The 12,686-nt window shown below is 39.4% G+C and overlaps 1 protein-coding gene across 1 annotated transcript in view; it reads right to left on the reverse strand.

Annotated features, from left to right (window-relative positions):
• CDK14 (cyclin dependent kinase 14) overlaps positions 1 to 11,324 on the reverse strand; it is a 535,950-nt gene extending 524,626 nt beyond the window's left edge. The window contains exon 1 of the mRNA XM_053553550.1: positions 11,183 to 11,324. The gene's annotated coding sequence lies outside the window, so the exon portion shown is untranslated. The remainder of the gene's footprint in view (positions 1 to 11,182) is intronic.
• Positions 11,325 to 12,686: the final 1,362 nt, after the last annotated feature.

Here is a 12,686-nt window from a genome sequence, read left to right on the forward strand (position 1 = left end):
GAAAAAAAAAGTGTGTGAAACATGTTAAAATATTAGTATATAAAATTAAGTAATTTAATTAAATTAGTAATCAATGTTTAAATAGAAAGAGACAAATTGGTTTTCAAAATTACATTTATTAGCTACATATATTTGTAAGGATGTGGGTGCTTGGCCAAATACAAAGGCCGCGAGCTGTCAATGTTCCAGGCACAGGAGACCCTCTGACATTCCCACACCATCAGCTTCCACTGCCTTTATACATACTTTGTTAGTGCCCTTGGCCTGGAAAAACCTTCCTCCCACACCAAGCCACATCTCCAAAATTCCCTTTACCCAGAAGCCCTTGATTAAATCCCACCCACTCAGACCAATCCTTTATAAAGAATTCACCTAGGCTGACTGTGCATTTAGTCTTGTCCAGTATTTTGAATGCTTTGGATTGTAATTATTCCTTTAGTAATTTTAACAGCCTGTCTCCTCCACAGGCAAGGACAGTGTCTGACACCCGTATTCATTTTAAAGACCCCAAGGGTACGTTTCCCTTCAAATCTACACTTGAAAGGCCTACTTTGCTAACTCCTGGAAAATAAGGGACTTCCACAACTTAAGAGTGGTTTTCTCAAATCACAGGACCAGAAGAAAACAAGTCTGGCACCTCTCTGCCCAAGGCCACTCACAGTAGACAACTTTGCTCTCAGCACTGTGTGAAAACAAGATATTACAATTTAATAGAAATAAATAATATGTTTTCTCTATGAACGCATTTTTTCACATTTTGTTGTTCCATTTAGAAACAGAAATGCCAAAAATCATGTAAGCAGGGAATTCTCACAATGTTTGAAAGCAGATAAAAGAAACCATCACAAATACCAAAATACACTTCTGTTCTTTTCATTTTTTCCAGCAAATTCAAACAGAACCTAGAATTTCAAACTAGCTTAGTGATGTTCATGTCAACCCATTAGTTTGGTCCACTCATTATTAACAAGGGGCATGTTCATTTGTTGGCAGACTCAAAGCTCAGTAAAAATGGTTAGAAATTCAAACAGTGTTAGAGGGTCCAGAAGTCACAGTCTGACCTGCGATTTTAGCTGAGAGCTATGTAAAATCCAAACAAGTGTCCATTGAACTCACAGCAGTGGGTCTGACAGAGCACAACTTAATTCAGGTAAGGTTGTCATTCACTTCAAGTGCATTCATTCGGGCTGAAAACTGTCCCTTTGAATCAACCATTTTCTGGTGATTGGCATTTTACTGAGTTCAGAGCGCAGTCTTTTCCACTCCTTCACTCCTTGCTCTCAGTTGAAGACAAACTCTGGAAAAGAATTGGTGTAAGAGTCCAGGTTGACCCATAGCAAATGTGCATTCCTGAGTCAGGCAGTGGCCAGGCCATTATCTTTTGATATTCATGAAAGGAATATACATCACAGGTCCCAATGCAAACCTGTGAAATAAGAAAAAAATCGATAGCCTTTTACATGTGTTTCCCCTTGCCCATGACCCCATGAGAGCCTGACAGCTTCCTCTTACTCAGTATCTTCTCTCAAAATCTGCTCACAATAAAAAATCACCATCATTAACAAGTTTTGAGCACATAAATCAGAGTATAACCTCTCCCAGAATTATCTAAACTGTAAGCAACATAGAACAAAAACTCCCTCCCTTGTAAAAGTGCTTTCCTTTATCAGGGGGATAAATGGGCAAGTTATTTTGGTGTGAGGGGGAAGTACAAAGAAATTTCTAATGCTGCTGGAATCATAACCCACGGCACCTGCCTTCATCTGTAACTTAAATCTGCAATATCTAAGTATGTTTTTCTCTCTTTAGTTGCTGTCTTCTGTATTCTTTTCTCCCCAATAGTCAGTGTGATGGTGTGTGCATAGGTGTGGAGATGGCAGTAAGAACGCCTATGTAGAGCAAAGACATGGCATGCATTATCTGTGTGCATGTGGCTATATGAAGTCTGACAACTGAGTTCGTGAACAGGCTCTAGAGAAAGAGCTACATACGGCCTCATTGCTGACTATCACTACAGTAAGCTCTGACGTACTCCCCTGGGGAAGCTACGCAGTGACACCAAGGTCCAGTCCACCCTTCAAAGCAACTGTGGAACTTTTCTGGAATGATGTTCAAAGCTGTTATCATAAGAAGGTCTCACTATTAAGTTCACATGTGGGCCCATGTGTACAACCAACCTGGTACGGTTTCATGACCGTAGTACATCAGTGTCTCACGACTATGTTTATGTCAATGTGTGACAGTGTCTTGCTGAGAGGAATTCATTATTCTTGCTGCATATTTTTGTGTACCGTACAATGGTCATTCCAGAAAAAGAGGCCCCAAATTGCTTTGAAGGGTGGACTAGGCACTGGGATAGGTGCACAGCTTCTCAGGGGGAGCACTTCAAAGGTGACCACAGTGATAGTCAGTAATAAGGTGTGGAGCACTTTTTCTATGATGAATTCGCAAATTTAATTGTCAGCCCTCATATGCATGAATGTATTTTTGCTGACAGCTGTGTTTTATCAGAACCAAGATCTTGCCTAAGATCACCTTCAGAACATTAGCTCATAAACATGCAAACCTGCTACCCACATAAATCAGAACTAAGTAACTTAGAACAAGCCACTTAAACTCCCTGCACCTCAGTTCTTCTTGTCCATAAAATGTGACAGCTGAAGTAAACAACTCTTCAGATCTTTACAGCTCTGATATTCTGTTATGAACTGTAGGCAGCAGTTTACAGCTGGTAAATGATTTTAAATAGATCAACTAGTAAGGCCAGACACATAAATTCACTTCACTGCACTTCCTATACTGTTCCACTTGCCCTTAGGATTTTAGGATCTAGAAAGGACTAAGACAGGTACACACCATGAATGTCTCCAGTCTTTTATGATTTTCCTCAACTCTGAAATCTTGCCATTGTTACTCGGCCATTGATGTCGGTGGCATCTTGGGCATTCTGACTAAAGAATTACTTGGATGTAGCACTCGTACGGCACCTTGAGCACACAAATCATTTTTTTAGTGTCCTCAAAACACAGAAGACTAGGACTGAAGCCAGGCAGGATGGCTTATGCCTATAATCCCAGCACTTTGAAAAGCTGAGGTGGGAGAATTGTTTGAAGCCAGTAGTTTGAGATCAGCCTGGGCAATACAGCAAGACCCCATCTCTACCAAAAAATAAAATACTATTATTTTATTTAATAAAAGATAGGGCATGAAACAGCTTGTTTTCCTTATTATAAATTTTCCCCTTTAACTGAAAGTAGGCCATTAAAAAGATTAATCTCAAGAAACCACATAAAAACGAGGCACTTTTTGACTTGAGATCTTTTCTGGTCAACGAAAACACTTTCACCAGCTGTTTCCACTCACCAGAATTCAATGTCCAAGATTGTGATTTAGTTTGTAAATGCTTATTTTTATACTCACTGGTTTCTTTGGGGTCTGACCTAATTTCATTTAAATCCTGAATTCATCAGTTGGTGATGGACGCAGCTGGATGGAGAACTCCTGAAGACATTACATCCCTTCAGTGACTGTAGTTTTGTCACATCCTCTACTGGGCGTCAATGCTCACCATCACTGGTGCTTTGGTGATGACTGCTTCGCTAATTCTATTCTATTAGCCTGGTTAGCCACCTCATTAGGACTGAGGTGGTCCTCCCAGCAGCCTAAGCTTCGGTGGATGTTGCTAGAGTAATTGTATTGAGTTGTTTTTTCTTCTGTGGGCTACAATCTTGTTGATAGACTCAGTCAGGTAGATGGGTATATTCACTGAGCTCTGCGTTCTTCACCTCGTACAAATCATAGTAATAAATTTGACATAAGGTTTAGTGAACACTCATAGCAAGGGTAGACGCAGCACCTCTATTAAGGGCTTTGGTCTACGAGGTTTTCCAGAAGGTAGTGCTGTTGGGGTCAGAACTTCATCTGGGATGTTCTCCCACCTCTTGCTGCTTGCGGAGTGGGGGGATCTCAGTCCCACCACAATTCTACCAAGTCGGGATCTGAATTTTAACAAGATCCCCAGTGATGTGCACACACATTAAAGCTAGAGACACAGTGCCCTAAAGCCATGTAATGATCTTCTGCTGCTGTGGTCAAACCAGGAATTGAGATGGTGAGAGGGGTCAACTCTTTTAGAGGCCAAATTTGTTTCAGTCTCTGCATACAATAGGCATGAAGTCATTTCACTATTCCTTGGGTAACATTTTTTGCTCAAGCTTTTCACAGATGATCATGGTAATGTCAGATAATTCTTTAATACAATTTTTTACTCTGAAGTAAAATTTTCCAATAACATATTTATCAATTTTAAAAATATATTTACCAATTCAAGAAATCAAAGCAATGGGACTGGAGTAAGAAGTAGAGAAAGAAAAATATACATGGGGTATGCTATGTAACAGCATATGTGTCATTACTACTTCACAGAAATTAATGCTTCTATGTATTTCTAATACATGAGCACTGTTTTGCCACTGGCCATCGTATCCATAAAAAAAAAATAAAAAATTACCACAAAATCATTCTAAGGAAAACTGAACCCAGAATCTTGCTTTCCTTTTATTTACCAGGGCTTATTTGATAGCTTTACCAAAAAAAAAAAAAAAAGAAGAAGAATAAGAAAATTTTAAAAGGAACTTATATTTGTGAAGATGCATTCTAAACCAGGCTTCCCTTGGGGATGAAAGAAAAGAAAGAAAGAAAGCTTCTTGTCTGTATGTCATAACTGACATCAGATTGGACAAAAATATGAACTCCAACTCCCACTCTGGAAAACCAGGTGAGACAATTTTCAGACAGTTTCCACTAAAATCACACTAAAAATCCCAAAACGTGAAGGGAAGAAAGAAGAAGATAGTTACATTTTCTGACTTCCACTTGACATCTGAGCATATTATCAGGGAACAACGAGTCAGGGGTGCAGGATTCAAATCACATGGTCAAATGAACAGGCAGATTTGGAAGGAGAAATGCACGTGTTAGAACTGACGTTCATACAGCCCCTCCCCCTCCTCACCCCACCCCTTCCCCCCACCCACCCCACCCCCACGCCCAAAGCAATGTTTATAGCCAAAGAGTCAGAACCGGGGCACAGAAGATCAGGATCTCCACACACAGCAAGGGGGTAACTTTGTCCTGATATTCCACAAAGCAACAAGCCTGCTGCAGCCCACAGATCCCCACAGCTGCAGTGGGGAGATGGAATACCCATTCTCAACAAAAAGAGAAAAACTGAGCTACACAAAGTGCCTCACACTGAATGGCTAATTAGTTTTTTCATCAAGACACTATTCCCTTAAAGCTCTTATTCCAGAAAAGAAAGTCTGTTCCTGCTCAGATAGGGACTTTCCCCCCTCCCTCATAGAATTTATAGGTTTAAATATAGCTCTTCTTGTTTTAGGCTTTGTCTTGGGTCCTACCTGAGAAAGGGAATCCAGAGTGTATTCTCAAAGGACCCCACAACACGCAAAGGTACAAAATAACCCGGCAAGGGGGACCGACTAATGTTAACTATACCACTTTAAAAACTAAAAACATCTACCATGTCAGAAGCTCTAATTACTGAAAAACAGAACAGGCTCAACTCAGATTCCTGGACTTGAAATCATTAACATGGCCCAGGACGCCTTCTACCTGTATACATAGGCTTAGTGTTGGAGGTTTTTTACAACACAACAGAAGGGCTGCAGAAGCTGTTATTTGTCTCAAAGGCTGTGCAAACAATAGTCTCAAGTGTCTTCTCAATTCTGTTCACTTCTGAGTCCCACTGAACCACCTCTGGCTCTTTTGTACTAAACCAGGCCAGTGTTTTCTTCATGTTTAAACCTTTCAAATATCTGTAGCTCACTGTTCTGTCCCTCCTGTAAGATGGAGCATCCAGAAGGTACAATAACATTTAAAAATGAAAACTGACAAGAACATGCTCCTGGAGATATGACTGATCCATTAGGATCTGAATTCTTTCCCCCTGGTAACCATATGAACAGCATTTTAAAAATAAAGATTATAAATATTTTTAAATTCTTTCCCTGAAAGAGAAATCAAATTGTGTACTATCTTCTTACTCTGAAACAGATGGCTACATAAATACCTAAAACTTACATCTCCTCACCTGCCATAACCACCTTTTTAACAAAATGTAAATGTATTATTAGTGCTCAGATAATAACTGAGTGGTTAATGTTGAGTGATGTTATAAAGTTTAAAAGTTTGATGTTTTTCTTCGAACAAATCCAGATGCAAACCCCACCAAAGAATTCAGGAAAATATAGGGCATCACTCAATACGGATTGACTTTTGAAGCTCTTCACATTTTCAGAGAATCATATATGGGTCACTAACCACACAGAGCTTATGAAGAGAAACCCAGGGAACAATGAACCTTTGAGGAGAAAATGGAAGTTCCATTCAATGCAGCTTTAACAATTGGTTCATCGGTGGTAGAAAGCTAACATTTCAGCAATGATAAATTTGACAGCAACATATTAATAACAAAGTCCCGATTTCATGAAGACGGGTTCTGTAAACCTTTCCTATGCCTACAGTGACTCCTAAGTGAGATGTCCAAGGTGAAGGGAGCAGAACTGTGGGATGCGCACATCCTGCTGCCTGTCTGCCACCTGAAAACAAGCCCCGGAGCTCCCAGAAGCTCTGTATTTTTAGCCAGTTCTTATTTAGCTGAGGGATAAGCTGCTGGGCAGAAGAGTAAGTCTATGGAACACACACCCTTTCAGAGCCTGCTAGATGATAAATAGAACAGTGGGGCGTTCTATTACATCATCCTTTTGTCCACTTGAATTCAATGACATTAGGAAATAGTCATACATGCTCTGAAATCAGGCAAATGGAGAAGGGTCTTGGGCAAGATATAACGCAGTGGATAGAGAGGGAGTTGGAAAAGGTTTTCTAGCTGACACAGATGCCAACGATGATGATGGCTAACTTTTACTAAGCTCTTAGGATGTAACAGTTACTATGGAAAATACATCAAAAAGACTTTTTTCAAACACTCTCTACAAAAACCCTATTGGGGGTACTATTATTATCTCAGTTTTAAGTTGAGGAAAACGTGACTTAAGAAACAGGTCTGATGCCACATAGAAAGTAAACACAGGAGACAGGATTTATTGTAGCAGCGTTCCAACTACAAAGCTCAAGCTCAAGCTCTTCACCGTATCTTGGTTGTCTTTCTTACATGTCCCCCAGGACTTAAATCCTATGAGAAATAAAAAAAAAGGGAGGGATCTTAGCAACAACAATTCTTTCTTGATACAAAGCCATGCAAAATGACTGCTTTGTGGTTCAAAGTTTTCTGGCCCATCCTCACATCCTCCCCTCAAAAACTCACCACTCAAATTTAATACACAAGTGATTAATCTGATTCTCAATCAGCCTCATATCAAAAGTCAGTCTACAGCAAAAAAATAGTTTGGAGGGTGAGGCAGTGTGCAGAAAGCAGTAAGATTTGTTAGGAAGGATCAGGCTACTTAGGAAGACAGGGGACTCAGATATTAGCCATTGCCATGTTGAATCTTCCTCATTTATAAATGCTTGGGTCCCTGGATAGTGATTTAAAAACATAGATATAAACCGCTGACTGACCCAGTCCAAGAAACGTGAAATCGGTCAATGGCAAATAAATGGACAGCTCTAGGGCTTTACCTTGGCTCTCTGAAAAGGATCTCCTGTCAGAGAAACCATCTGGATTTAAAAGAAGCAGTATCAGGAAGGAATCTGAGAAAGAGAATGCTAATATTTTAATGAAGCTAGGCTCCCCTCATCCAATGGAAAACCATTTAACATGACACCAAGCTTATACTCGCTCCCATTTCTCTCTGTCACACTCAGGGGATACCCTGAGTTTTCTGGTTAAGTGTCCCCTGAAAAGAGAAGTGGGGAGTAAAAGAAGGCCCGCAGCAGGCATCAGCAGATTGAGTTTCACTGTCTCATTGGCTAATGACTGATAACGAACCAATTAGGTAACACAACTTTCCAAGTACTGATAGTTCTAAGAGTCTCTGATTCTGCAAGAGGACCTCCACATGATCAGTCTTCGTTTATAAAGCTGGATAGCGTAAGAGACTAGAAGCACAGTGGGTGAAATTCCAATGTTAATGATGATAAAAGCCACAGTCTAGCTTCCCATTGAGTATTTCAACTGATTGTTGCTCTCTATCAGCAAAGAACTGACATGAAAATCTTAGCAGCCCAATTACCATGCTCAATTACCAGGCCATAGAAAGAATCCAAATAGGATGTATCCACAGCTCTTTCCTTATTCCTTGCCTCTTTCCACTGGCTATTATTTTTTAATATATCTAAGTTATCTACATATTATGGTGTCCATAGGGGAACTTGATTTATAGGGACATCATATAAAGAGGAAAAACTGTTCCATGTAAAAACCATAGCAAGCATTAACAAGGAATAAAATTCCAGTACATGCTACAACATGAATGAACCTTGAAAACATGCTAAGTAAAATAAGGCAGATACAAAAGGACAAATACATGTGATTCTATTTAACATGATACGAGGCACCTAGAATAGGTGAACTCACAGATGCAAAAAGCAGCATAAGATTCCCAGGGGCTGGAGGAGGAAAAATCAGGAGTTACCATTTAATAAATGAGTGTATAATTTCTCTTTGGGATGATGAAAAAGTTCTGAAAATGGGTAATGGTGATGACTGTAAAACACTGTGGATGTACTTAATGCCACTGAATTATAAATATAAAAATGATAAAGACGATCAATTTTGTGTTACGTACATTTTACCGCAAGAAAAAAAAATCAAAAGCACACAGTACCTTCTTCAAAATTACCAAAACGAAAACTAAAACCAGCCACAGAATTTCTTCTTGAAATATTTTAAAAAGAAGTAGACTATAAGTTCCATGAGGACAAGAACCAGATCTGTTTTACTCACCATGGCACCGCATAGATTCTCCATAGATGTTTGTTCAATTAAAAAAATGCTTTTCTAAAAAGTAAAGAAAGGATTTGCCTATGCAGGAAAAATAGTATTTAGGAAGCACCAAACTGACTATCCCTTTGAAAGTATAATAGAGAATATTCCAGGGAGAACGCCAACCATAGTAATCCACATTCCTCCAGGGAAGGGGCGTGCCAACTGCATCCATACTTCCTTCCCCGCACATTGTACAAAGCCTTACACACAGTAGGTGGCTAACAAATGTTTGTAAAACGGGAGAAAAGAACTGTATGATTATAAAATCCATGTCATACTACTACTGTACTATCCCACTTTTTAAAAATTAGTTACATTTTACAAACGTTTATTTTGTCACAAGACCAAAAAAAATAAACCTCCCAGCCTTCATAAAGGAAAGGTAAACATATAAATACTAGAACACACCATCCTCAGAAAAAGAGACAGATGACACAGGGCACATCATCTTCTAAAAAGAAAAAAAAGTTTAAAAAAAGAAAGACAGGGCGGCGCCTGTGGCTCAGTGAGTAGGGCGCCAGCCCCATATACCGAGGGTGGTGGGTTCAAACCCAGCCCCGGCCAAACTGCAACAAAAAAATAGCCGGGCGTTGTGGCAGGTGCCTGTAGTCCCAGCTGCCTGGGAGGCTGAGGCAGGAGAATCGCGTAAGCCCGAGAGTTAGAGGTTGCTGTGAGCTGTGTGAAGCCACGGCACTCTACCGAGGGCGGTACAGTGAGACTCTGTCTCTACAAAAAAAAAAAAAAAAGAAAGACAACCAAAGTATGGAAAAAGAGTAGCTTATAGTTCATCTTAATTTTTTAGGAAATAATGAATGATCGAAATAAAAAAAAATGAACTCTCTTTGGAAGAAAATCCAAATATGCATTCCAAAAAAAAATCAACATTCAACCTTTGCAATAAATAGTTCAGTGAATACAGAAGTGCCTTTAAGGCTCTCCTCTCCATAAAAGAAATTTACTTACAGTGAACCATAACATGTTAACAGTATTTCTCTCAATTAGCCTGTCAACTAACAAAGTGTTCTTCCTTAATTTTACCTATGTCACAAAATTATACAGAACTGGCTTATGGCCAAGATGCAAGCAACTGATTTTCTTAACTAATATTCACCATGTACATCATTTACATTTTACATAAATTACTAAGTTAAACTGTATATATGTAGAATATTTTTAGAGCAAAAAATCAAGAGCTTAACATCCTTAACATTCAGCACCTATCTAACTGGTGGGTCTAAACTCACCAGGACCATGTAATGTATTAGTTTCACTTTGAACAATATTAAAATGTGTCCTGCAACTTCAAACCCCACTTATGCCAAATACTGTGTGACAATTAACAAAAAGAAATAGAAACTCGGCTTCTGAAGATATCAAAGTTTGTACTTCTGTCTCAATTTGTATCTTCTTTACAAACAGGTAAGCATCATCAGAGCAGCCTGTTTGCTGCCCTGGTCCTTCACGCATGCAGGGGTTCTCCATTAGCATACAAAATGCTAATAGTCCTCTATTAAAGCTGGCACTTCAAGCAGTACTGCAGGAAGGGTTCATCACTTCCATACATGAAAGCATAACCACTTCAGGTGTAATGAGGCAAAATACCAGCACACTGACCTCTGCTTAGAAGCACACACTTAAAGCTGGTGCATTTCTACGCTTCAAGAGGGGAGGGAATGGGATGAGCAGCAAAGAAGCCCCAGATCCCTAATACATTAGAGGTATTTATTCTACTCAGATCCAATCCAGCTAAATTTGTGGGCATCAGTTTACCCAAATACAAAAAGTGGTCTCCCGTCCTTCACTTGCCTGACTCAGAGGGCATTCAGTCAAGCACAGCCAGGCAAAACAATCTATAAGATCTCGTTAAGCTATAATAAATAAGACCAGTTTCAGAAAAAATAAGACTCAGCTATGGCAAAGAAGCAGTCATTAGACCTTCTCATCTAATCACTGCTACTGGTGTTTACAAACTACAGGCAATAGGCTCAGAGCCTCAAAAGACTCCCATGAGTAACCTCCGGTCGGATCCCCAATTTAAATACCCCCTTTATTGATCTGTGATATTTCTGTCAGTTAAATAGAAAGAAGTGAGTAAAATGACAGGCATAAAATGAATCCTTTTTTCAAGTTGTAAATGAGTGAGTCAGGATTCAGACTTGCCGAGATGCTCTAAATTAAAACCCTTGCTGTAATTTTAAGCATGCTCTGTCTTACCGTTTTGCTGTTGTCTCACTCAGCCTTGATTCACCTGGAACTCTTTAACATGTTTCTAGCAATGTGTTTGCACCAGGCCAGGCTCATACAGCAACTGAATTCACATCTTTCTGCACTAGCAAGCTGAAATGGTACGGCCGTACTACAACCAAGACAGGGGGAAGCAAAGCAAAAAAAAAAAAAAAAAAAAAAAAGAAACTCCCAGATAACACCTAAGAGAAGCTAATCTCAGTGGAATAAGACCAAAAATGGTTCAGAAGAACACAAAGGACATGCTAACATATAGTAACAAGCGCTTTAAGAGTTCAATTTGTTTTCCCAAAAAAAAATCTAATTTTTTTTTCTACAAACACGATGGACTTGCCTGTGGAGTTCCCAGGAAGGCAGAGTAACCAGGCTCTGCAGCAGCATTGCAGCCAAAGTAACCGTGTCTATGCTATCCAGGCAATCCACAACACACGGTCTCTTCAGAAAGATATTGATTTGCTATGCAGGGCTGCTTCAAAAGCATACAGAGTGGAAGCCAAACAGATAATGGTGATTGCATAGGAGGAAAAACATCTAATCAAGGGGATGCACCTCATCATGCTCCATTCAATTTTTTGAGGGCACTGGAGAAAGCCAATAAGTGTCCGGAGTGACAACCCCATTAAACAATAATCTGAGTTCCTATAAAAGGCCAAGTTTAGGACACCATCACTGACACTGCAAAAGCTGCAAAAATAGTGTCTATGTGTATATATTTGTCATATGCAAATAGGGCATAATGAGAATTCCAAAATAACCATGCACCAAATACATGGTTAAAAAAAAAAAAAATGCACAGGTGCAGCAGCATATACAGAACTGAAGTGACAGAATGCATAGTTATGAGCCTAAAGAATTCTTGGTGGGCTTAGAGCTCATACCACCCTCAAAAATAAAATACCAACACAAACCAGCTCTCACAATCCTTAGGCAAATTGTGCCAAGTCATGCCACAAGGTGCTATGTGGCAAAGGATGCTGAACTGCTACTCTTATAGCGCCCCCTACAGGATAGTGATTGATCCACAACCCATTCTTGTTTAAAGGCTTTCCAATCCTCAGAACCCAGAACCACAAAAGCACAGAAATTAGATTAATACACGATACAATTGAGAAATACTTTAGGCAAGAAAGAAAAAAGTCAGATGTGAAATATGACCTCATAAAATTCACTTATTTAAGAAATTAAGATACAAAGGAGGTAACTATTGTGTCAATGATGAGTGATCAATATTCCCATAGCTCCCCAGATATGAGTGTGCAGTGAAGAATTTTTTCTTCCTCACTTTCTAATTGGCATAAGTGAATTATCTTCTGTCTCTCTCACTTGCAAAGCATCTTCACCTTCATCAGTTTGAATGACACTGTAAACATACTCTTTATTTTTTTTCCTGCAACACAAAAGCTCATTCAAAATCTTACTAAAACCTCTTCCTCTAACACAAATTTTATATATATTCATCTTCACCAAAGCTAGG

The sequence above is a fragment of the Nycticebus coucang genome, chromosome 11, assembly GCF_027406575.1.
Source record: "Nycticebus coucang isolate mNycCou1 chromosome 11, mNycCou1.pri, whole genome shotgun sequence".
Classification (NCBI taxonomy): Eukaryota; Metazoa; Chordata; class Mammalia; order Primates; family Lorisidae; genus Nycticebus; species Nycticebus coucang.